At 41.9% G+C, this 24940-nt stretch overlaps 1 protein-coding gene and 1 pseudogene across 3 annotated transcripts in view; both read left to right on the forward strand.

The window, feature by feature from the left end:
* Window positions 1-24940, forward strand: part of MRTFA (myocardin related transcription factor A) — a 215522-nt gene that overhangs the window by 35313 nt on the left and 155269 nt on the right. The window contains exon 2 of one of the 3 annotated variants that reach the window (XM_033233849.1): window positions 8878-8939. The exons of the other annotated variants lie outside the window; for them this stretch is intronic. The gene's annotated coding sequence lies outside the window, so the exon portion shown is untranslated. The remainder of the gene's footprint in view (window positions 1-8877; window positions 8940-24940) is intronic. 3 annotated transcript variants of the gene reach the window in all.
* Window positions 15412-16619, forward strand: LOC117096447 (annotated as a pseudogene).

Genomic DNA, 24940 nt, shown 5'->3' on the forward strand with positions numbered 1-24940 from the left:
CTGACCTCGTGATCCACCTGCCTCGGTCTCCCAGAGTGCTGGGATGACAGGCGTGAGCCACCGCGCTCGGCCAACTGTTTTTTTTTTTGAGACAGACTCTCGCTCTGTTGCCCAAGCTGGTGTGCAGTGGCGTGATCTTGGCTCACTGCAACCTCCACCTCCTGGATTCAATGATTCACCTGCCTCAGCCTCCCGAGTAGCTGGGATTACAGGCACATGCCACCATGCCTGGCTAATTTTTTTTTTTTTAAGTAGAGATGGGATTTTACCATGTTGGCCAGGCTGGTCTTGAACTCTTGACCTCAGATGATCCACCTGCCTTGGCCTCCCAAAGTGCTGGGACTACAGGAGTGCCTTTAACTATTTTTTAAACCAACCATATAGGAGAACAAGAACTTGATTCTAGGAGGCTACAAATCCTAGCCCTGCTGTGACTGTAGCCTTGCTTTCTCCTTATCCTGAATCACCACGATTCTTCTGCATGTAATATTGGCAGATGGTGGTTGTGGTGATCCCAAGTTCATTCTTGGCAACTTATTTTGAAAAATCTGCTCTTTTATTCTTTCTGCTATACTCCCATGTCCCTTAGTTAACTCCTCTATTGAAGTACTTAGCACACATGACTTGAATAGGGATTTTGTCAAAATCATCTGTTTCCTTAGCATCTAGCACATGGTCACTTGGAAAATACTTGTTGACACATGATGATCACTTTCCAGTGCTGAGATGGTGTGATTTTGCAATTTCTCCAGTGACCGTCAGTCCCTCTCTGTATTGTTCTTCTTCCTAGGTGCTTTGTTCTCAGGCTCTAGACCATTCTCTTGTTTTGGGACATTCCAGGGAACAGGAGAGAAAAATTTGCGTTTAAAACAAGAGGAGTATGTTACATTGATGTTCCTCATTGCTAGGATCACTGGAATGTTCCAGTTGCTATCAGGATGAATTCACTGTTGGTGACAGATGCCAGGAACTCATTATATTTTTGTTATTCTCCCTCATTTACTGAGATTTGGCCCCCTACCTCTGACTATGGTGGGAAGGGGATTTCAGTCTTGATCTTCAAGCTTTATATTATATTATTTAATTTATTTAATTTTAATTTTTCATTTTTTTTAAAAGAGACAAAGTCTTGTTCTGGTACCCAGGTTGGATCATAGTGGCACATCCATAGCTCAGTGTAACCATGTCCAGCTGATCTTCAGGCTTTAAAGGTTATGGCCAGTCATTCAGAATTAATCAGTATCAAATGATGAGTATTTTTTTTTTGTCATCTATGTGGTAACTGCTGAAATTAACTTACTATAAAACTAGGCTAGAGTCTAGGCTAAATTAAATTTATGTTTTGTCATCTTCTATAAGATAGTAAAATGGAAGTGTTAAAAAACATGACTTCGAAGTTGGGCATGGTGGCTCATGCCTGTAATCCCAGCACTTTAGGAGGTCAAGGTAGGAGGATCGCTTGAAGCCAGGAGTTTGACACGAGCCTGGGCAAAATAGATTCTGTCTCTACAAAAATAAAAATTAGCCGGGCATGGTGGCACATGCCTGTAGTCTGGCTCCTCTGAAGGCGGAGGCAGGGAGGAGCGCTTGAGCCAAGGAGTTTGAGGTTGCATTGAGCTGTAGATGTGCCACTGATCCAGTCTGCACAATAGAGCAAGATCGTGTCTCAAAAAAACAAAAGTTCAAAAACTTAAAAATCGTAAAGTGGGTTTTGGTTTGCAGTTTAAAAAGGAAAGAGCTGTATCTACGGAGCTACTATGTCTGAGTGTTAATAATGGTCAAAGAGTAGATGCTTGTTATGGGATGCTGACAGATGAAGGGAAAACTGGGAGCTTTTATAGAGTTTGAAGCTCTTCTTATAAGTGGACAGTTTGAGATTGTAGCTTTCTTTTCTTTTCTTTTTTTTTTTTTTGAGACGGAGTCTTGCTTTGTCGCTCAGGCTGGAGTGCAATGGCACAATCTTGGCTCACTACAAGCTCCACCTGGGTTCAAGCCATTCTCCTGCCTCAGTCATCTGAGTAGCTGGGACTACAGGTGTGTGCCACCACGCCCAGCTAATTTTTGTATTTTCAGAAGAAACGGGGTTTCACTATGTTGGCCAGGCTGGTCTTGAACTCCTGACTTTGTGATCCGCCTCCCAAAGTGCTGGGATTACAGGCGTGAGCCACCGAGCCAGGCCAAGACTGTAGTTTTTTGTTTTGTCAAGTATTGCATATGTTATGGTACCTTAATGAGCACATGAGCATGTTCGGTTGAATTCTGCATCTGGGTTGACCAGCAGGCTACATAGGCCTTCTTTATTTTCTCTCTTCCTTTTAAACATATACAGGTATTGCTTCCATTTTCCTCTTGTCACCTTAATCAAATGTAATCTCAGCCTATCAAAATGCTGAGGTTACAAGTGTGAGCCAGCATGCCCTGCCTTAACTGTTCTTTAAAATCTCTATGCACATCACACTGATAATCGGAAAGGAAAGATTTGTTGTGAATATGAAAGGCAGCAGAGTGTATTGCTTCTTGTAGGAGGTTATGGATATGCCTAGGAGCACAGTGGTTTCTCTTGACTCCTTTAAGACTCTTGGATTGCTTTAGTCATTACCAGCACTTTGCAGGGACTACATGACATGGATTAGCATTTCTGCCTCCCTTACCTGTTTCAGGGGGCCCAGTTTATTTAATCTTCTCTTTGGGTACAGAAGAAAGAGCAAATAGAGGAATCAGGCAGAGAGAGATTAAGATTTTTTTCATAGGTGTTCAGTTTGAGGAGATATGTAACCATATCTGTTGAGGTGGACTGCTTAAAAACCACAATTCCAAAAAACCGCCACAGTTTATTCATTTAACTGAAAATTGTTGTTTTCTCTCCTTTTTTTTGATAAGTCAAACCTCTAAACTGATTTTCTTTTGTCTTTCTTCCTTTTCCTTTTTCCCCTCTTCATTCCATTTTTGTTCCTTTCCCTTTCTTCTTCTTCTTCTTCTTCTTTTTTTTTAAAGAGACAGTGTCTCACTCTGTCACTCAGGCTGGAGTGCAGTGGTGTAATCATATCTCACTGCGGCCTCAACCTCCTGGGGTCAAGCGATCCTCCTACCTCAGCCTCCTGAGTAGTTGGGACTTTAGGCAAACACCACCATGCCTGGTTAATTTTTGTATTTTTGTAGAGATGGGGTTTTGCCATACTGCACAGTCTGGTCTCAAACTCCTGGGTTCGAACAGTCCACTCGCTTCTGCCTCCCAGAGTGTTGGGATTACAAGTGTGAGCCACTGTGCCTGACAAGTTTCCTTTTATTCTTTGCATTCCCTTCCCCTAAATTAAAATAGATCAATGGCATTCTTTCCAAAGAAGTGCTTGTTTGAAAGAAGACCCAGAATTCTATGAAATTGCTTTTTTTTTTTTTTGTGGGAAGTTTGTTTTTTAGAAGATAAGGATAATGTCATCTTAGATTGTAAAAATTATTCTCATCCCCTTTGGAATGTAAGGAAAAATTTTTTTTTTTTTTTTTTTTTTTGAGATGGAGTCTCTCACTCTGTCACCCAGACTGGAGTGCAGTGGCGCAATCTTGGCTCACCGCAAGCTCCGCCCCCTGGGTTCACGCCTTTCTCCTGCCTCAGCCTTTCGAGTAGCTGGGACTACAGGCGCTTACCACCACGCCCAGCTACTTTTTTTGTATTTTTAGTAGAGACAGGGTTTCACTGTGTTAGGCAGGATGGTCTCAATCTCCTGACCTCATGATCCACCTGCCTCGGCCTCCCAAAGTGCTGGGATTACAGGCATGAGCCACCGTGCCCGGCCAGGAAAACTTTTAAAAGCTAAACTTCCACTGGAGAGTTTATGTGAGTATGTATTGAGCCAAAAGTATTGAAAATAATTGCTATAGTTTTCTAATGCCCAAGGTTTTTTTTTGTTTATTTGAGACGGAGTTTCGTTCTTGTTGCCCAGGCTGGAGTGCAATGGTCCGATCTCGGCTCACTGCAGCCTCTGCCTCCTGGGTTCAAGCGATTCTCCTGCCTCAGCCTCCTGAGTAGCTGGGATTACAGGCATGCACCACCATGCCCGGCTAATTTTTCAGTTTTTAGTAGAGGTGGGGTTTCTCCATGTTGACCAGGCTGGTCTCAAACTCCCGACCTCAGGTGATCAGCCCACCCTGGACCCCCAAAGTTCTGGAGTTACAGGTGGGAGCCACTGCACCCAGCTTTTTTTTTTTTTTTTTTTTTTCCCCTTTTGTTGCCTAGGCTGGAGTGCGATGGTGCGATCTTGACTCACCGCAACCTCCAACCTCCGCCTCCCAGATTCAGGTGATTCTCCTGCCTCAGCCTCCCGAGTAGCTGGGATTATAGGCATGTGTTGCCACCTGGCTAATTTTTTTTTTTTTAGTAGAGACAGAGTTTCTCCATGTTGGTTAGGCTGAATTCCCGACCTCAGGTGATTCGCCCTCCTCAGCTTCCCAAAGTGCTGGATTACAGGTGTGAGCCACTGTGCCTGGCCTCTAATACTCAAGTTTTTAAGGAACAATATTTCCAATTTTGGGGGGGCACACACATCTAATTTTTAAAATCTTCCCAGTTAGGGAATGGATATTTAAACTTTTCTGTTGTAATTTCAACAACTATGTGTTTAGTAGTATGTAGCAGAATAAATGCATTGGACTAGTAATCAGATTGTGGCCCATTTTTCTTTTATCAGATCACTGAACTCTTGTGCTGTAGTTCCCCAGCTCAAAATGAAAAGATTGAATGTGTTAGTTTCTGAGGTTCTTGTTATAAAAGTGTAGTTATTCTAGGTTTTATTGGCATTTCTCTAATGCTGATAAAAGATTAAAAGAATTTTGCTTACAATACTGTTCATATAAAAATAGAATTCATTTCAATATAAAATGAGTTAGACTTGGATTCTAAAGGAGCTTAGTCAGTGGATGACTAAAGCAACCTTTATATAAGATGGTCTCACGTAGAAATCAATTTCAAGATACATTCTCTAGGAGGCTGAGGAGAGGAGGGGAAGGGAAACAACCACCAAAACATACATTGTCTGACAACTTTGAGCTGAAATCCAGCATCTTAATTTGAGATTAATGTAAGAAATCTATCAGATATTTTTAAAAAGTAGCTCATCACTATTTAGGAGTTGACTTTTTCTGTTGTAGCTTTCATTGAAAGACTATTGTTTTAGTCATTCTCTCCTAAATTCCTGATAATAAAAGATTGAGCTCATACCTTTGCATAATGATCTGGAGAGTATTTTAAGCTTGGCATGTTCAAACCTGGCAGACTCAATTAATATGTGGACAAACTAGCCCATTAGAAAATTTTTAAAGTTCCAAGCCATAAATATGTTTTAAATGAACATGGGCATGTATAAAATTGCTACTTAAGCCTTCAAATAGCACAGACATTCAAAATGCCTGTTGCCTTGGGTGACTGATTTTCAGTGAGGCTCTCACTTACCCTACACTTTACTCTACCTTTGTGTGAAACAGTGCAAGGAACAGTCAGGAGAGGGTTTGCTCCTTTAGTGCTCTACTACCCTCTGCTTTCAGCAGAGAGAAGGCTGCCGTTTTATTTCTTAAACTCCTACCATATGGAAAGCTTCTAAAAATAAACTTTGGATTTGTATTGGACTTCTAAATTTGTAACCTCCTTTATCCATGACTAAAGCCAATGTAAATACCTTTAGTTACTCTACATAGAAAGCTGTGGCACCGTTTTAGTAAGAAAGATCACCAACCATAATATTTAAATTATCAACTAAATTATTTTATCTTTAATGTATGTTCTAGTTGACATGGATGAGGACCTGGTTGTGTTGTCAAGCAAAAACTAGTTGGTGGTTTTTAGTGAATCCACTTTAATTTTTTGTGCGTGAATTGTTGGTGTTATGAGAATGTAGAAGTACACCAGTTTTTGACACAACAGATTATTTAAATGGATCGTTATTCACTTTGTAAATTCTGGTCAGTTGGGCCTTCAGTCAGCAAGTGTATAATGAGCACCTGTTACTTGCCAGGCACTGCTAGGTCTTGCAAGATACAAAGTTGTGTAAAGGATGATTGTTGTTCAGACAAGTAAGAGAGAAAGGAAAAAGAAAACCTGGGGACAACCAAATATTTTAACTATGTTAACAGAGAAGTAGATGCTCTGAGAGCATGGAGGAGAGATGAGTAGAGTAATACTTGGGGGCATTGGGAACCGCTTTAGAAAAATGTTTCAGTTGGGTTTTTTTTTTTTTTTTCTTTTTGAGACAGAGTCTCACTCTGTTACCTAGGCTGCTGGAGTGCAGTGGTGTGATCTCGGCTCATTGCAGCCTCTACCTCCCAGGTTCAAGTGATTCTCATGCCTCAGCCTCCCGAGTAGCTGGGATTACAGGTGTGCACCACCACTCCCAGCTGTTTGTTTTTTTTGAGATGCAGTCTCTCTGTCACTCAGGCTATAGTGCAGCAGTGCAATCTTGGCTTACTGCAGCTTCTGCCTCTCAGGTTCAAGGATTCTTGTGCGTCATCCTCTGAGTAGCTGGGACTACAGGTACACGCCACCATGTCCGGCTAGTTTTTGTATTTTTAGTACAGACAGGGTTTCACCATGTTGGCCAGGCTGATCTTGAACTCCTGACCTCAAGTGATCCGCCCGCCTTGGCCTCCCAAAGTGCTGGGATTACAGGCGTGAGTTACTGCACCCAGCCTAATTTTTGCATTTTTAGTAGAGATGGGGTTTTGCCTTGTTAGCCAGGCTGGTCTTGAACTCCTGGCCTCAAGTGATCCTCCCATCCTGCCCTTCCAAAGTGCTGGGATTATAGACACTTTTCATAGGTGTTCAGTTTGAGGGTATATTTAACCATATCTGTTGAGGTGAACTGCTTAAAAACCACGGTTCATTTATTTAATTGGGAATTGTTTTTTCCCCTCCTTTTTTGATAACAGTCAGACGTCTAAATTGATTTTCTTTTGTCTTTCTTTCTTCTTCCAGCTGAGCCACGGCACTGAGCCTCAGTTGGATCTTAAGTAATAAAAATTATTTACAACAGAGGCTATATTTTTTTGAGTGCCAGGATTAATGTTACCCACCAGGGAAAGGAGAACATTCTCGGCGGTAGGAGAAACAGTAGAACTATCAAAGACAGTATGTTCTAGGAGGAAGTTTAGTGTGGGTAATGGGGAGGAGGAGGGACATTAGTGGCCAGAGAGCAAAGGCTAGTGAGACTGGGTGGGATCAGATTATGAAAGGCTTCAGGGCCAGGCATGGTGGCTCATGTCTGTAGTCCCAGCATTTTGGGAAGCCAAGGTTGGAGGATGGCTTGAGCCCAGGAGTTTGAGATGAACCTGGGCAACATAGTGACACCCCATTTCTATAAAAAATACAAAAATTAGCTGGGCATGGTAGTGTGTGCTTGTGATTCCATGTACTTGAGAGTTTGAGATGGGAGAATTATGTGATCCCAGGAGGTTGAGGCTGTGGTGAGCTGTGATCATGCCACCACACTCCAGCCTGGGCAACAGAAAAAAAAAAAAAAAAGGACTCTAGATATACCACTGATTCTGTCTCTTATTGTCATGTCTTTGTTCTCTTTTCCTTGTCTGTAAAGACTTTCTCCACTCTTTGCCAATCTAACTTATTATTATTATTATTATTTTGAGACCGAGTCTCGCTGTCGCCCAGGCTGGAGTGCAGTGGCCGGATCTCAGCTCACTGCAAGCTCCGCCTTCTGGGTTTACGCCATTCTCCTGCCTCAGCCTCCTGAGTAGCTGGGACTACAGGCGCCAGCCACCTCGCCCGGCTAGCTTTTTGTATTTTTTAGTAGAGACGGGGTTTCACCGTGTTAGCCAGGATGGTCTCGAACTCCTGACCTCGTGATCCGCCCGTCTCGGCCTCCCAAAGTGCTGGGATTACAGGCTTGAGCCACTGCGCCCGGCCCAATCTAACTTATTTTTAAAGGTCCAGTTTTGGAGCATCTCTTATGTAAAGCCTTCCTTTTCTCTAGAGCTTACCGATTTTTTACTGTGAATGATTGCACAAAGAGGCTGTATTATGCCTCATAATAAGAACTGTTTTTTGTTTTGTCTTATCTGTCCAGCTAGTTTCTCAACTCCTTGAGTGAAGAGAATGAATCCTTTTCAGCACCTGGTATTAGTGCTCATCACATTGTGAGGACTCAAGAAGTAAATGATGAATATAGAACACTAACATATACAAACTGTTACAATAACCCAACTACAGAGGTAGAGATTGCCTATGTTTCTTTAAAAGGCATTTCTCGGCCGGGTGTGGTGGCTTACACCTGTAATCCCAGCACTTTGGGAGGCCGAGGCAGGTGGATCACGAGGTCAGGAGATTGAGACCGTCCTGGCCAATGTGGTGAAACCCCGTCTCTACTAAAATACAAAAAAATAGCTGGATGTGATGGTGCACACCTGTAGTCCCAGCCTATTCGGGCTGGGCAGAGAAATCGCTTGAACCCAGGAAGCGGAGGTTGCAGTGAGCTGAAATTGCGCCATTGCACTCCAGCCTGGCGACAGCGAGACTCTGTGTACAAAAAAAAAAAAGGCATTTATTAACATCAATAAGAGCAATTTTCAGAGGTATAGGACAATTGTCATTTGGATATAAAATGAGTTAATAAAAACACAGAGTTGTGAGATTTAGTTTTAATATTTAAGCACTTGCAACAGTAACTAGCATATAGGAAATGCTCAATCAGTGTTACCTATTATTTAACTCCACTTGTATGGGCCTTTTTACCAGTGACAGAACTCTTAACACTGTTGTGGGCATGGAGAGGATTGAAAGGAGGTAAGAAACAGCTTCTTACCTTTGAAACCAAATGCCTTTTAGGAATGGGAAGAACTGTTTATATTGCATGAACTTTTATTTTTCTGTTTGTGTTGTAGTGATCGGAGGGTATGGTTGGCATGGAATTGAATTTCATCTGTCTGTGGGAATTGTAAGCAAGGTAGGTCCCAGATTTATTTACTCTTCCGTCCCTCCTTTCCTAATGTGGTCGTTAGTATCTTCAGTTATACTGACCTAGAATGGATCAGATTTGACTGTTGTTTGGGGAAACATCTTTTTCAGTGTCACTCATCATGCTGCTTGATGGTCTGTCCTGTGGTTTATCCACTGTTGTGGACTACATCTAGTATCTCGTTAGAATGTAGAGAATGCTAAGAAACAGCATAACCAATATAAAATTTTGGTGGTCCTAGAACGGAACCATGAATTTACACATGTACCCACCCACACATACTCCTACCTCTTTAATCCAGTCCCTGAGGGCAGAAGTTTTTGTGTTGGAGCCATTATGTAAACCAATTTAGGGTGGTGGGTAATGGTAGTCTAGCTTATTCTGATCACTCTAAAAATCAGTAGCCTGTGTTAATGGTAGACTAAACGCAACAAAGGACCTGACTAGACAGTAGCCAGGCCATTACTGGCAATTGTAAATTTTCTTACGACAGGATCTGTCCATCTGTAACCACTAGAGTTTGATTTGACACAGCATGCTTTGTTCCTATCTTAAGCTCCGGGGCCTGAACAAATGTACACCAGATACAGCTTTGGCTTATATATCTGTCTTATGTCAGGTGCCCGCAAAAAGAGCTATAGATGGCAGTTCACGCAGCACAGCAAAACTATTTCTGTCAGAATATTTTGTGTCAAGGTAAAGGCTAGTGCTAGTTCATGTAGTTCTAGTTTTCTGTCACCAAAAGTATGTTGAGATTCCCCTTGCTCATTGGTACAGGAGACCTGGCTCAGTTGGAGAGTAAACTTGACAGTCAAAACAGGACTTCCCAACCAGCAATTCTGTAAACCTGTGTGTGGGGTTCTATGGGTTGATGTCAGTCTGGACTCTTGCTGCATCTACACTTAGCATAGGTTCTTGAGACTGGCTTTCTCTCAGTCACAAAGAAGTGAAACCTTAGTACCTTGCTGCAGGGAAAAACAGTGTAGCCACTTCCTGTAGCAGAAGGAACGTGGCCTTGGGATTGACACTGCTGTCTAGGAAGGAGGAGGAGATGGTAGATTAAAGTTTAACTTCTGTAAATGAATCCTTCATTGTCATTTAGTGGTCTGAATTTTCTGGGTGTGGTCTGTGTGATCAGTCAGTAAATTATCTTTTTTCTATTGTTCTGCTTTTATATTGGGATAATAAACTGTTTCATGGAAACACTGTGTGATAAAAATTAATGGAAAGTAAAGAAAGGTACCAACTTTTATTGAATTCCTGCTGGAGTTAGGCATTGTACTGTAAATTTTCATGTATGTTCTTTTATTGAAATATATCAAGTTAATTGATATTACAGTTTTTTAAGTCTAGGTGAATAAGATTGTGACTCAGTGTCTTGAACTGTTTATAATAGCCATTTAGAGGATATAGAATTGTGTAGTGTTTCATGTTATTTCATTTGTTTTCTGGAGAAGGAAAGAAAATAATTACATGAGTTAGTTTTCTTTTTTGGGGGGCTTGCTACTGATTAGCCAAAGGCAGGGTGGAGACTAGCAGGTCTGAAATTAGAGACACCTGTGCTGTTTTGGGAAATTGAGACTCTTGACCTAGGATTTGCTGAAGTTGGTGCAGGAGATGTCAGTGTAGGTTAATATTTTCAGAGCTCAAAGCAAATGTGGATTGGGGTTGTTTATAGGTGCAGTTTTGCTTGATCTCTGTATCTGCAAATGGAGTAAAAAAGTACAGTACTGCTGTTTTGGGAAACTTCTGCAAAAGTCCCTGAGCCAGTGCAAATTAATCTTCTCCAAAAATACCAAGAAAATTCCCCATTTGGCTGTTTCACCTGGTTGAGGGAATTAACTGTTGTCATTATGCTTGTAAAGAAATTACCAGGCTGGGTGTGGTAGTTCATGCCTGTAATCCCAGCACTTTGGGAGGCTGAGGTGGATGAATTGCTTGAATCCAGGAGTTTGAAACCAGCCTGGGCAACATGTTGAAACCCTGTCTCTACAAAAGCACCAGAAAAATTAGCCGGGCATGGTGACATGTGCCTGTAGTCCCATTTGCTAGAGAGGCTGAGGTGGGAGGATTGCTTGAGCCTGGGAAGTAGAGGCTGTAGTGAGCTGTGATTGCATCACTGCACTCCAGCCTGGGTGACAGAGTGAGACCCTGTCTCAAAAAAAAAAAAAAAAAAAAAAATTCCACTTTTTTTTTTTTTTTTAATTAAGAGGCAGGATCTTGATTTGTTACCCAAGGTGAATTGCAATGTGGAACAATTACAGTTCACTGTAGCCTTGAACTCCTGGGTTCAAGTGATCCTTCTGCCTCAGCCTCCAGAGTAGCTAGGACTGCAGGCATGTGCCACCATGCCTGGCTAATTTAAAAAAAACAAAATTTTTTTTGTAGAGACTGACGTCTCACTGTGTTGTCCGGGTTGGTCTTAAACTCCTGGCCTCAAGTGATTCTCCTACCCCGGCCTCCCAAAGTGTTTGCATTTACAGGCGTGAGCCACCATGCCTGGTCCACACGTTCTTTTAAAACAATTATAAATTTGATTTTCTGTTTTTACATTTTCTCTTGAAATTCTCTCCTGGGAGATACCATCTCTATGTTTTTCAGTCATGCAATAGCTAGGGGTCAGAATAAATTGTTCGGCTCTCTCCTAGGTGATATGCAATTAAACTGAAATCTTCCTTCTCCTTTGGACTTGTGCATACATCTGTGAAAGGTGAAAAAAATCTGGTTAAGAGCAGCAGAATTACCTGATACTATACTGTCCTTTAAAGGGCTGAGGTGGACACATTAACATTTCTTAATCTATGCATTTTTCCATGTTTATTTTTCTGTCTATTGAATGAATTACTGTACTTTTCCTCTTGGCCACTTCCTTTTTATGGTTTAGTGAGATAAACTTAATATAATTTTTCCTTCTTTGTTGAACAAATATTAGTTCTTTAAAAATAACTTCATTGAGGTGTAATTTATATACTACAGAATTTGCCTGTTTGAAGTGTACGGTTTATTTTTAGTAATTTTGTGGAGATGTGCAACCATTGCCCCACTCCAGTATTACATTTCCAGTGCCCCAAAAAGATCCCATGTAAACACCACTTTTTAACTTCCTTTGAAGTAAGGCACACATTTTATTAAGTTCTGCATCAGATTTAATCTTCTTCCACTCATGAAGTTTTCCACCACTCTGCGTATTGCACCTCTTCTTTCCTCTTCTTCTTTATATATTTCTTATTACTGGTCAAACATACCACTCATTTGTTATTTTATTACATTTTCTCAACACTTTTTAAAAAGTGTAACCTTGAAAAGAAGGGATTTAGCTTTTATTCAGAGTTATTTTTTTCTTTGAAAGTTGTTATCTTATAATGCCTCAGGCCTCTCAGTAAGAGCTCGTTATTCTGGGTTTTCTGTTCACTTCATTTGCTATTTATTTATTCATTTTTTTTTTGAGATAGAGCCTCGCTCTGTCGCTAGGCTGGAGTGCAGTGGCGCGATCTCGGTTCACTGTAACCTCTGCCTCCCAGGTTCAAGCAATTCTGCCTCAGCTTCCGAGTAGCTGGGACTACAGGGGTGTGCCACTACACCTGGCTAATTTTTTGTATTTTTTTTAGTAGAGATGAGGTTTCACCATGTTGGCCGGGATGGTCTCGATTTCTTGACCTTGTGATCCATCTGCCTTGGCCTCCTGAAGCGGTGGTGGTACAGGCGTGAGCCACCGTGCCCAGCTGCTATTCATTTATTTTTAAAGGGAATAATTTATTGATTATTTCTTGTGTGTGTATACAGATCAGGTATTAGCTAATTTGGAGAACTCTGCTCTGTGCATAAGTATTCAGATGCTCAGTAAAAGATGTGAATATTGTCGTACATTTGAGCTTTTCCTTTTTTTTTTTTTTTTTTTTTTTAAGACGGAGTCTTGCTCTGTTACCCAGGCTGGAGTGCAATGGTGCGATCTTGGCTCACTGCAACCTCCGCCTCCTGGGTTCAAGCGATTCTCGTGCCTCAGCCTCCTGAGTAACTGGGATTACAGGTGTGGGCCACCATGTCTGGCTAAGTTTTGTATTTTTAGTAGAGACTGGTTTCACTATGTTGACCAGGCTGATCTCAAACTCCTAAGCTCTTGATCCACCCACCTCCACCTCCCAAAGTGCTGGGATTGCAGGCATGAGCCACCACGCCCGGCTACACTTGAGCTTTTTAAAGGCCTACTTGCCATGTTGGTTTGTTTCATTAATGGTGATGTTAAATCTCATCATTTGATTGAGTTCCTGTTTGCCAGATTTATCCATTGTAAACTGTCTTTTCCCGTTTGTGATACATAATCTGTAGAGCCATACTAATTATTTACTTTTGATATCTCTTGTATAGAAGTACCATGTAGTTGTCACAGTAGCAATACGTCTTCTTAGAGTAACAAACTAACCTGGCTAACAGTGTTTAAAAATTGAGTATTATGTGGAAGACAGTATGCGAAAAATGCAAAAAAATGAAGTTCAGAATTCATTTAATTTGAGCTTCTTTGTAATGTGAATTTTTTTTTTTTTTTTTTTGAGACGGAGTCTTGCTCTGTCATCCAGGCTGGAGTGTAGTGGGCATGATCTTGGCTCACTGCATCTTCTGATTCCTGGGTTCAAGCAATTCTCCTGCCCCAGCCTGGGATTACAGGCGCATGCCACCATGCCTGGCTAATTTTTGTATTTAGAGATGTGGTTTCACCATGTTGGTCTGGCTGGTCTTGAACTCCTGACCTTGTGATTTGCCTGCCTCGGCCTCCCAAATTGCTGGAATTAAAGGCATGAGCCACCGTGCCCAGCCTTGTAATGTGAATTTTTAAGTGCAGAGTTTAAATACAGTTGCTTAAGAGACTTGGGATGCAAATCTAGTTTTCCTTGGATCATAAGGAATTTTTGCTGACAACCCTTTCACAGTTGTACTTTAGTAGACATTATTAACATTTTTCATAGTTTTCAGACAAGTTCTTTCCTGCTTTTAAAATTCCTTCCTCCAGTCTTTTCATGTATCCCTTGGAACAATACAGCTCTTACTGAGGGGTCTAGAGTTGTCTGGGTTTGAACCCTGGCTCAGCAGTTACTTAACCTCTCTGAACTTCAGTATTCTCCTTTGTAAAATGGAATAGTAATACCATATAAGTTTTTATGAGGATTACATAGGCATTTGGCACTTTTTCTGGTCACAGATGTTCAGTAAGCCTGTATATTATTATTCTCAGTCTGATAAAACTTGTCGCGTAATAGGCAGTGACTTTTTCCTTTATACGCTGTACATGTATACATAAACATATAAATGTACCTCATAGACATTGCTCAGGGAAATAATCATAGACATTCCTTCTGTAATTGTCTCTGTCCCAATCTTGGGGGGAAATTCAGATTCACTTTTTTAGGATCCATATGTTAACCATATACCCCCGCCCCACCATGTCTACATTTGCTGCATATTACTTTGAATATAACACTTAGGCACTGTCTAGTGCTATGAAAAAAAATGATAAATATTATTTCTACCTCAGACTATATGACCTTTTTTTTTTTTTTTTTTCCAGGGACAAGGTCTTATTCTGTTGCCCCAGGCTGGAATACAGTGGCCCCGTCATAGCTCACAGCAGCTTTGCACTCCTGGACTCCAGCAGTCCTCCTGCCTCAGTCTCCTCAGTAGCTAGGATTGCAGGCATGTGCCACTATGCCTGGCTGATTTTTAAGTTTTTTGTAGAGATGGAGTCTCGCTGTGTTGCCCAGGGTGGTCTTGAACTCCTGGGCTCGAGCAGTCCTCTGGCTTTGGCTTTTCAAAGCATTGGGATTATAGGTGTGAGCCAATGCACCTGGCTCAGACTATGTGATCTTAATATGTATGTTGGAAATGGTTAAATTCAAGACACTGTTACTACCTTACATCTCTGACCTGAATTGGAGGCCACAGTTCATTAAATGGCAATCTATTTATCTAAGGACAGTTACCAACTAAATTTTTCAGTGGTTCTCAGTGGGGTAGGTACCATATATCCAAAGGGTATTTGGAAATATATGGAGGCATTTTCGGTTGTTAAGTGACTGTGGGTGGGGGATGCACCACTGGCATTTGGTGGAGAAAACTCAGAATTGTTCACCCAAAATGCCAATAGCGTCACTGTTGTGAAATTAAGCTAAACACTTTGGTAAATCAGTAGATAATGTTTTATCTTAGTTATAAAAAATATTGAGCCTGGGCGTGGTGGCTCACGCCTGTAATTCCAGCACTTTGGAAGGCCAGAGCGGGTGGATCACAAGGTCAGGAGTTCAAGATCAGCCTGACCAACATGGTGAAACCTCATCTGTACTAAAAATACGAAAATTATCTGGGTGTGGTGGTGCATGCCTGTAACCCCAGCTACTCAGGAGGCTGAGGCAGGAGAGTCGCTTGAACCCAGGAGGCGGAGGTTGCAGTGAGCCGAGATTGCACCACTGCACTCCAGCCTGGGCGACAGAGCGAGACTCCATCTCAAAAAAAAAATGTTGGAGTGTGGCCTTCTTACCTTTCCATGGCATGTGCTCATCCACTGTTATCAGTGTACTCTGAAAAAGGGGAGTCATCTGGCAAAAATGTCACGTTGCTTCCTGTATTCAAGGCTCCTGTTCCACCAGATACTGTGAACTTTGTTCACACCAACTTGCACAAAAACAACAGACAGCCCTATCTTGTTAGTGAATTAGCAGGTCATCAGACCAGTACTGAATCTTGAGGTACTGGCAGAGTTGGGTCTCACATTCCCAGAGTTTGAGGTGGTGGGACTCACTGTTCTGGCCAGGGTGCTTTTGGAAATATCTGTCGTGGAGGCCACATGTTTGCAGCAACCAAAACCTGGCACTGTTGGCACTGTAGAGTGAACACAGCCCAAAAAACGATATGCTATCTGTTCTCCCCTGGGTGCCTCTGCCTTACCAGTGCTGGTCATGTCTAAAGGTCATCATATTAAGGAAGTTTCTGAACTTTTTTTGGTGGTCAGAGATAAAGTTGAAGGCTATAAGACAATCAAGGAAGCTGTTTTGCTACGTAAGAAACTTAAAGCCTGGATGATACAAAAAAGGGCTATACCTCTCAGCAAATGAGAGCTGGCAAGGGCAAAATGAGAAACCATTGTATCCAGCACAAGGGACCCTGCATCATCTATAATGAAGATGATCATATTGTCAAAGCCTTGAGAAACATTCCTGGAATTACTCTGCTTAATGGTAAGCAAACTGAACGTTTTGAAACTTGCTCCTGATGGGCATGTGGGACGTTTCTGCATTTGGACTGAAAGTTCTTTCTAGAAGTTAGAGAATTGTGTGGCACTTGGTGTAAAGCTGCTTCCTCAAGAGTAACTGCAGTCTTTCCATGCACAAGATGATCAATACAGACCTTAGCAGAATCTTGAAAAGCCCAGACATCCAAAGCCCTTCAAGCACGTTGCAGGAAGATTCATTCTAGAGTCCTGAGGAAGAACCTCCTGGAAAACCTGAGAATCATGTTGAAACTAAACCCATATGCAAAGACCATGCACTGAAACACCATTCTTTGCCAGTCCAGCAATCATAAACTGCGGGTGGAGGAGGCAGCGGTGGCGGCGGCGGCAGTGGCAGCAGCAGCAGCAGCAGCAGCAGCAGCAGCAGCAGCACTAGAGGCCGAATCAGATGAGAAAGGGGATTGCAGTCAAGAAGCCTGTGGTAGGGAAGAAAGGAAAGAAGGTTGTTGGTGTTAAGCAGAAGAAACCTCTTGTGGGAAAAAGGGCAGCAGCTACCAACCAAGACGTCAGCAGCTGAAAAAAAACTTACCACAGAGGAAACGAAGCCTGCTGCATAAACTGTTGGTTTATTCCATAAAGGTCGAATAATTTTGGACAGCTTATTTTATTTTATTTATTTATTTATTTTTGAGACGGAGTCTTGCTGTGTCGCCCAGGCTGGAGTGCAGTGGCGCGATCTCGGCTCACTGCAAGCTCCGCCTCCCGGGTTCACGCCATTCTCCTGCCTCAGCCTCCGAGTAGCTGGAACTACAGGCACCCGCCACCTCGCCCGGCTAGTTTTTTGTATTTTTAGTAGAGACGGGGTTTCACCATGTTAGCCAGGATGGTCTTGATCTCCTGACTTCGTGAGCCACCCGTCTCAGCCTCCCAAAGTGCTGGGATTACAGGCTTGAGCCACCGCGCCTGGCCTGGACAGCTTATTTTAAGTAAAGACCTGATCAATGAAAAAAAAAGTTATTGCTCATGGCAGGAAGCTTTTTGAATGAATCCTTCAGAGCTGTAGTATGTAATCTCTGAATTATTCAAGGGGAATTAGGCCATATTTTCTCAGTTGGGAGAGTAAGGTTTTGTCCTGAAGATTCTGAGGGTGTTTGCCATTAAGAATGTGTTTTGGTAGGGTTTAACCTCTAAAATTAAGAGTAGTTGAATGGCTAGGGTGGTTTAGTGGTTAAAGAAAATTGGCATAGGCCGGGCGCGGTGGCTCACGCCTGTAATCCCAGCACTTTGGGAGGCCGAGACGGGTGGCTCACGAAGTCAGGAGATCAAGACCATCCTGGCTAACATGGTGAAACCCCGTCTCTACTAAAAATACAAAAAACTAGCCGGGCGAGGTGGCGGGTGCCATGTATGCTGCAAAATTAAGATGTGTATTAAAATAAGCTATATTACCTTCAGCAAGATATTTATTTCTGAAGGAGAAGATAGCACAGTGGAATGAAGAGGGAAACTTTCAACTTACTTACAATATTCTTTCTTGAAATCTGATGCAAATAACAGCAGTATGTCATAAGTTATATTTGGGTTTATCATTTCATTTTTCTGTATTTTAAATAAACTCTTTCATAATTAAAAATTAGGAAAAGTCACCGGACATAGTGACTGACACCTATAATCCCAACACTTTGAGAGGCCAAGGCGGGAGGATCGATTGAGGCTAGGAGTTTGAGACCAGCTTGGGCAACATAGCAAGACCTCATCTCTACAAAAATTACGAAAATTGCCTAGGTGTGGTAGTGCATGCCTGTAGTCCCAGCTACTCGGGAGGCTAAGGTGGGAGGAATGCTTGAGCCCAGGAGTTTGAAGCTGTAGTGAGCCATGATGATGCCAATGCTTTCCGTCTGGGTGACAGAATGACACCCTGTCTCACAAAAAAAAAAAAAAAAAAAAAGTGAAAAAAATCACATAGGATGAGTTAAAAAAAAAAATCATTGGGCTTACACATTTTTTTTTTTTACATGTTTCTATATTTGCTGTCCTAAAAATGATTCATCCTAATAGTCATTAATGTTGGTTTTTGAAGAAGTACAATGAATGTGGTTCATATCTTGGGTTTTTATTATAAAATCACCCCTTGTCCATATTTTGATTATTTTTTCCTTGATTGAAAAGTATTTAATTAACACAGTAATGTTAGACAATAACACATGATTGAATTCTTACTAAAAGTGCGTGGGTTTTTATGTTTTATAGTTAGGACTTTGGTTTCCCTCTATAATAGCATTTGTGTCTTTTTTTTGTTTGTTTTTGTGTTTTTTTTTGAGATGGAGTTTTGTTCACTCTTGTTGCCCAGGCTGGAGTGCAGTGGTGCCATCTTGGCTTACTGCAACCTCTATCACCTGGGTTCAAGAGATTCTTCTGTCTCAGCCTCCCAAGTAGCTGGGATTACAGGCACCTGCTACCACGTCCGGCTAATTTTTGTATTTTTAGTAGAGACAGGGTTTCACTATGTTGGCCAGACTGGTCTCGAACTCCTGACCTCAGGTGATCCACGTGCCTCGGCCTCCTAAAGTGTTGGGATTACAGGCGTGAGCCACTGCACCTGGCCAGCATTTGTGTCTTTATTGGTTTGTGTGAGAATACTGCCTGATAAGGATTATACTGCCGTCTTTCAGAGGTTCTTTATACATACTTTAATTCTGAGGAAGGCTGTAAACTAGTATGATACCGGCAGGCGCTTACCACATTGTTGGATGCCTTAAAAGTTTATTGTTATGAATAGTATTATTTTTAATAAATGTTTACTGTGTATAATAAGAAAGTGTAAATTACTAGATGGAAGTATGCTTTTGACAAGCTTCTTGGAGACAGGGTTTTTAGAACTGAAGAATGGAGTGAGGGATAGATTATGACAATTATTTTAGTTGTTCATCTTAAATCTTAAGGGAATTAGCACAAGATATGCCTGCCTTCACAAGACGTGGACATTTCTTAGCATTCATCTTTGAATTAGCAGACTTGGCTATGGATATTTTCCCTGTTAACATTAATTTCCTTTCTGCCATTCTTCTTTTTAGAGTTGGAGTCTCACTCTGTTACCCATGCCGGAATGCAGTGGCATGATCACAGCTCACTGCAGTCTTGAGCTCCTGGGCTCAAACTGTCATTCCACTCCAGCCTCCCAAGTAGCTGGGATTATGGGCATGCACCACCACGCTTGGCTACTTTTTATTTATTTTATTTTTTATTATTTTAGTTTTTTGAGACAGGGTCTCTCTCTGTCACCCAGACTGAAGTTCCATGGCACAATCTTGGCTCACTGCAGCCTTGATCTCCTGGGCTCAAGTGATCTTCCCATCTCAGCCTCTAATGGCTGGGACCACAGCTGTGTGCCACCACACCCAACTAATTCTTGCATTTTTTTTTGTAGAGCTGGTGTTTCACCACGTTGCCAGTGTTGTCTCGAACTCCTGGATGCAAGCAATCCGTTCGCCTCGGCCTCCCAAAGTGTTAGGATTACAGGTGTGACTCACAGTGCCCGGCCCGAACTGGCTAGTTTTCTAAAAAAAAAATTTGAGAATGGAGTGGGGTCTCACTACATTACCCACACTGGTCTCGAACTCCTGGCCTCAAGTGATTCTCCTGCCTTGGCCTCCTGAGTCAATGGGATTATAGGTATGAGCCACCGTGCCTGGCCCTTCTGTCATTCTTAGAGGAAAGGATGTTACATACCATCTCTTCTGTTTAGTATAATGTTCCCTTCCTGATTTCATTTTCTTTTTTCCTCCAAGAAGTTACTGAGTTTTTTTACATTTTAGATTGAGTTTTCAAGTTAGACTTTCTTCCAGAGCAGTGTTTTTTTGAACTGCAGTATGTGCCTGGGAGTAAGTAGTGTTACTGAAAAGATCATGAATTTTGGCTGGGCCTGGAGGCTCACACCTGTAATCCCAGCACTCTGGGAGGCCGAGGTGGGTGGATCACTCGAGGTCAGGAGTTTGAGACCAGCCTGGCCAATGTGGTGAAACTCCATCTCCACTAAAAATACAAAAATTAGCCAGGCATGGTGATGCGCGCCTGTAATCCCAGCTATTTGGGAGGCTGAGGCAGGAGAATTGCTTGAACCCGGGAGGTGGAGGTTGCAGTGAGCCAAGATCACACCACTGCCCTCCAGTCTGGGTGATGGAGCAAGACTATCTCGGGGGAAAAAGAAAGATCATGAACTCTAAGAAGTTTTACCAGGCAGTGGTTTAAAATGATAAGATGTAGGCTGGGCGTGGTGGTTCATGCCTGTAATTCCAGCACTTTGGGAGGCTGAGGTGGGCGAATCATGTGAGGTCAGGAGTTCGAGACCAGCCTGACCAACGTGGAGAAACCCCATCTCTACTAAAAATACAAAATTAGCCGTAAATGGTGGTGCATGCCTGTAATCCCAGCTACTCGGGAGGCTGAGGCAGGCGAATTGCTTGAACCTGGGAGGCAGAGATTGCAGTGAGCCGAGATTGCGCCATTGCACTCCAGCCTGGGCAATAAAAGCGAAACTCCATCTTAAAAAAAAAAAAAAAAAGATCAAATATAGGGATGTTTTTCTCTGTGTCTGCCCTTTCCTTTTGTACCTACCTTTTGAAGGCATGTCAGAGAGGGGTAATGCCCCAGAGACGTTTAGAAGTGGTCACATAAACATGCCATGTTTGTAGCCAAAATGGTGGTTTATTTTGTTACATTTAATCATTATCAAGTAAAATGGTTACTGCCTCTTATGTACATAACATCCTTTAAAGGTGTGCTTTCTCTCATTCCAAAATGGAGCCCTTCAAGTTGGAAATACACTCATATCAGGAATGTTTGGGCTTCTGAGCTGTAGTTTTCTGTTCAATCTCATTATAGTCTTTTTTTTTTTTTTTTTAAGACAATGGTCTCACTTTGTTACCCAGGCAGGAGTGCAGGAGTGCAGTGTCACTATCATGGCTCACTGCAGCCTCGACCTCCCAGGCTCAAGTGATCTTTCCACCTCAGCAACCCAAGTAACTGGGACCACAGGTGCTCACCACAATGCCTGACTAATTTTTAAATTTTTTTGGCAGGGCCGGGCGCGGTGGCTCAAGCCTGTAATCCCAGCACTTTGGGAGGCTGAGACGGGCGGATCACGAGGTCAGGAGATCGAGACCATCCTGGCGAACACGGTGAAACCCCGTCTCTACTAAAAAAATTAGCCGGGCGTGGTGGCGGGCACCTGTAGTCCCAGCTACTCCGGAGGCTGAGCCAGGAGAATGGCGTGAACCTGGGAGGCGAAGCTTGCAGTGAGCCGAGATCGCGCCGCTGCACTCCAGCCTGGGTGACAGAGCGAGACTCCTTCTCAAAAAAAAAAAAATTTTTTTTGTGCAGATGGGATCTCACCATGTTGCCCAGGCTGGTCGCAAACTCCTGGGCTCAAGCTATCCTCCCGTCTCAGCCTCACAAAGTGCAGAGTGCTGGGATTACAGGCATGAGCCACCGCACCTTGCCTCCAGTTAATTTTTAAAATTTTGTGGAGCTGGGTGTCTCACTGTGTTGTTCAGGCTGGTTATGAAGTCCTGGACTCAGGTCATCATTCTGCCTTGGCCTTTCAAAGTGTTGGGATTACAGGCATGAGCCACCACGCCTGGCCTCATTATGATTTTAGTGGTGACAGAAAACAAACTACTTTAGTTATACATTATGTTGTAGGTTTTTCCTAGTAGCTATTTTGTATTTTTAAAGATACACTTAACATATTGAAGATAGAGATCTGTTGTTGTAGAAAGTTTGTGTATTTTCCCTAGTCCATTTTTGGGACAATTTGAAATTTAAGCCAAAGTCTGAACTTGGAAACATAATTTCGCTTCCTAAAGGGGTAATCTAAGAAATTCCAGACTTATGCCATGAGTTAGAATCCCTTGCATTATCCCTTTAAAAGGTGGGAAAAGTAAATTTATGGTATAAATTGAACGATTTAGGGAGATGCTAGGATTATCAGCATTCACCTAAAAGTTACTAAGTTATTATCAGCATTCACCTAAAAGTTACTGAGATGAATAACTTAAAATAATTACATCCATATACTGAGATGAATAACTTAAAAATAATTACATCTATAGCCTGGGCGTGGTGGCTCATGCCTGTAATCCCAGCACTTTGGGAGGCCAAGGCAGGTGGATCACCTGAGGTCAGGAGTTTGAGACCAGCCTGGCCAACATGGCAAAACCCCATCTCTACTAAAATTTGAAAAATTAGCTGAGTGTGGTGGCGCGCATCTGTAATCCCAGCTACTTGGGAGGCTGAGGCAGGAGAAATCGCTTGAACCCAGGGGGTAGGGGTTGTAGTGAGCTGAGATCGTTCCACTTACTCCAGCCTGGGAGACAGAACAAGACTCCATCTCAAAAAAAAAAAAAAAAAAAAAAATTATATCTGTACGTGTTGCCAAGATGCTATGTAAGAATGCTACAAAAATATCAGTTGAGTATATTTAAATTAGAAAAAAATGCTTAGTGTTTGTTGAGCTCTTACTGTCTTAGCATTGTTAGTGCTTCTTAGGTAGTATGTCACTCAGTCCTCACAGTTAACTCATGAGAGTTGTTATACTCATTGGGATAAATATTAGGTTGGTGCAAAAGTAATCGCAGTTTTGCTATTGAAAGTAAAAAAACCACAGTTACTTTTGCATCAACCTAATAACCTGTGGTCATACACCCTGGTAGTAAGTGATGATGTTGGCTTGTAAAATCAGATGCTTTGACTAAAATAATGGTGCTGTTCATCACCATATTGGCTGAAGAAGAGTCACCATGGATTGTTTATATCTCCTGAATTTCAAATAGTTGAGCTATAGAGATATGCAGGTTGTGAAAGCTTTTTGACTCAAAGATGTGGAACATTGTGTCATTTAACATACCATTTCACTTTGTACTACTACTCACCTGGAAAGCAAATAAGTTTTTAAATATTTGACTCATTTTATAAAAGATCCTTTTCTAATTTTAAAATTAATCTGACTATAATATTTTTCTGAGAAACACCTGAGCATATCTCAATATTTTATATCTAAATCTAGCATTTATATTTTATCTTAGAACTTTGACTTATATAGATCTCCGTGAGGTACTAATTAAATTCTACGAATATTTACTGAGTAGTTGAGCATCTTCTGTGTGCAAGGGACTGAACGAGCTGGTTGAGAACAAAACAGGGAAAGGAGTTAACATTTATTGAACAGCTGTTAAATTTCAGATAGTCTTAGGTTACTTTAGATCTTCATCTCATTTAGTCCATATAGTAACTTTGTTAGTAGATATGATCCTCATTTTATACTACAGGAAGCTTAGGCATGGAGGAGTTAAGCTCTCATCACCTAAATGGCAGTTCTGGAATTTGAACCTAAGCCCATGCTACTTTTCTAACACACAATACTGCCTCATGTGTAAATATAAATTGGGTTCCTGTTTCTAGTTTATAGTCTGGTCCAGGAGTTCACAAAGTGGAGTCTGCAGATGGACTACTGGTGGTCCCTGATTCACTTTTGGTTGTCACAAGTTCACAACTATAGTTGTTCATCAGTTTTCATGGAGGATTGGTGCCAGGGACCCCGCTCTGGAAACCAAAATCCATGGATGCTGAAGTCCCTTATATAAAAAGGTGTAGTATTTGCATATAACTTACACACATCCTCCCATATACTTCAAATCATCTCTAGATTACTTATAATAACTAATATAGGCCAGGTGTGTTGGCTCAGGTCTATAATCCCAGCACTTTGGGAGGCTGAGGTGGGTGGATCTCTTGAGGCCAGGTGTTGGAGACCAGCCTGGACAACATAGTGAAATCCCATCTCTACCAAAAAGTACAAAAATTAGCCGGCGTGGTGGGGCATGCCTGTACTCCCAGCTACTCAGGAGACTGAGACACAAGAATCGCTTGAAACCGGGAGGTGGAGGTTGCAGTGAACCGAGATCACACCACTGCACTCCAGCCTCTGTGACAGAGCAAGACTCCATCTAAAAAAAAAAAGAAAATAATAACAGTAACTAATACAGTGTAGTGCTGTAGTTGTTATACTGTATTGTTTGGGGAATAATGGTAAGAAAAAAAGTCTGTAAGTGTTCAGTATAGATGCAGCCATTCACTTTTTTCATGAATATTTTCAATCCGTGGTTGGTTGAATACACAGAAGCAGAACCAATGGATACAGAGGGCTAACTGTGTTTTTATGATAATGCTAAAATGTTATTACTTTTTTCACTGATGATGCAAAAGCAATGATGGGTAAGACTGCTGGCACCTTAGCACCGGACTGTATCATGGTCATTGTTTGTTTGTTTTTACCACCATGCAGTCACAGGAAAAGAAAAAGAATAGTTTCACTTACGGATGTCCTTCATGTGGAGACCTGGCATAGTGGCTTATCCCTATAATCCCAGGATTTTGGGAGGCCAAGGCAGGAGGATCGTTTGAGCCCATGAATTCGAGACCACCCTGGGCAACATAGTGAGACTCCCATCTCTATTAAAAAAAACAACAAAACCTTGATGCAGTAGTAAAAATATTATTATTTTTAAATAAAATAGAGATGGAGTCTTCGTATGTTGCCCAGGATGATCTCAAACTCCTGACTTCCAGTGATCCTCAAACCTCAGCCTCCCAAAGTTTGGATTACAGGCATGAGCCATCACACCCAGCCAAAATATTTATTACATCTGGATCTTCTACTGATTATCTTTTTTTTTTTTTTTTTTTTTTTAAAGACACAGGGCTTCTGTTACCCAGT

This window comes from Trachypithecus francoisi, unplaced genomic scaffold (genome assembly GCF_009764315.1).
Source record: "Trachypithecus francoisi isolate TF-2019V2 unplaced genomic scaffold, Tfra_2.0 Lachesis_group14, whole genome shotgun sequence".
Lineage (NCBI taxonomy): Eukaryota > Metazoa > Chordata > Mammalia > Primates > Cercopithecidae > Trachypithecus > Trachypithecus francoisi.